General features: G+C 34.7%; 1 pseudogene; it reads left to right on the top strand.

Annotated features, from left to right (window-relative positions):
• Positions 1-305: 305 nt before the first annotated feature.
• On the top strand, positions 306-424 carry LOC111735364 (annotated as a pseudogene).
• The last annotated feature ends 1,585 nt before the right edge of the window (positions 425-2,009 follow it).

Below are 2,009 nucleotides of genomic sequence, written 5' to 3' on the forward strand. Positions count from 1 at the left end.
ACATAAAAATGGAAATGGAAATTATAAAAAGGAACCAGTCTGAAATGAAGAACACATTATCTGAGATGAGAAGTATATTAAATGGAATAAAGGAATAAACAAAGCGAATAAAGAAGAGGATCAAATGCCCTATGTGGAGAATGGGAAAGCTAAGGACATGCAATCAGAATGGCAAGAGATGAGATACCAAGACTATAAAAATAAGTTAAGGAGCATATGGGACACTATTAAGCATCCAAATATCTGATAGGTGTAACTGAAGAAAATCAAGATGTTGAACAGCTGTTTAAAGAAATAATGATGGTGTCTATAGCAATGCCACCCTGAACGTGCCCAATCTCGTCTGATCTCCAAAGCTAAGTAGGGTTGGGCCTGGTTAGTACTTGGATGGGAGACCACCTAGGAAGACCAGGTGCTAAAGGCATTAAAAAAAAAGAAAAAAAAGGCAGAATGATGGAAAACTTCCCTAACCTGGTGATGGAAATGGACATAAAACTCCAGGAAGCTCAGAGAATCCCAAAAACCAGGAATCCAAAGAGACCTGGACAAAGACACATCATGATTAAAATGCCAAAGTTTAAATACAGAGAAAGAATATCAAAAGCAGCAAGAGAAAAGCAGATAGTTACCTACAAGAGAACACCCATAAGACTGGTAGCTGATTTCTCAAAAGAAACTACGCAGGACAGAAGGGCTTGGTAAAAAAAATATTCAACATGATGAAAACCCAGGATCTACGACCAAGAATACTTTATCCAGCAAAGCTATCATTTGGAGGTGAAGGACAAAGAGCTTCCCAGACAAAAATAAGCTAAAAGAATTTATCAACACCAAGCTAGTATTACAGGAAATGTTGGAGGAACTTCTTTAAGAAGAAAAAACATGTATCAAAAACAGGAATAAAGAATGGTAATAACTACATTCCTATCAATAAGTACCTCAAATGGAAAAGAATTAAGTGCTCCAACTAAAAAGTAGAGTGGATGAATGGATAGGAAAACATGACCCCTACATGTTGTCTACAAGAGACTCACTTCAGATTAAAAGACACACACAGACTAAAAGGAAGGGGATGGAAAAATATATTGCCTTGATGGACCTAGAGAGTATTGCATTGAATGAAATAAGTCAGAGAGAAAAAGACAAATATCACATGATTTCACGTACATGTGGAATCTAAAGAACAAAATAAACAATAATAACTACAAAAACCAGAAATAAATTCATAGATAGAGAATATTTTGAGGGCTACTAGATGGGAGGTGGATTGGGGGGACGGTGAAAAAGGACAAAGGGATTAAGAGGTACAAATGGATAGTTACAAAATAGAGATGGAGGTTTAAAGTGCAGCATAAGGAAAATAGTTAATGATGCTGTAATAAATATGTAAGGAGGAAGAAGGGTATTAAAATAGTGGGGTGATCACTTTGTGAGTTATGCGGATCTCTAATCACTATGTGTACAACAAACATTCTATGCCAACCATAATTGAAAAAAACTCACTGAATTGTACAATGTAAATACACGCAACTAATTGTCTATTATATTTCAATAAAGCTGGAAAAAAGTAGAAATAATCCATCAACTAATGAGTAGATGCGGTATATACATAAAATGTAATATTCATCTCCTTCACTCCAAAAAAGAAATGAATGCTACATGCTATGTGAATAAACTTTGAAAACATTCTGTTATGTGAAAGAAACCAGTCACAAAAAAACAAATATTGTATGACTCCATTTATGTGTAATGCTCAGAATTGGCAAATCTTATTATTATTTTGCCACTTTTAAAATGTTTCAGATTATTTCAAAATAAAAGTTAAAAATATAAAATCAAAGTGCTCAATGAGATTATCTGGAGACAGATTATACAGAGAGGATAAGGGAACTCAAGACAGAACCTTGGGGTATGCTAACACTTTTAGGTTGAACAGGAGTTGAACATCCAACAATATAGGAAATTCAGCTATTTGTGCTGCTGGCCAAGACAATAGGGTTGAAGAACAT

The sequence above is a fragment of the Pteropus vampyrus genome, unplaced genomic scaffold (assembly GCF_000151845.1).
Source record: "Pteropus vampyrus isolate Shadow unplaced genomic scaffold, Pvam_2.0 Scaffold24471, whole genome shotgun sequence".
NCBI classification, from domain to species: Eukaryota; Metazoa; Chordata; class Mammalia; order Chiroptera; family Pteropodidae; genus Pteropus; species Pteropus vampyrus.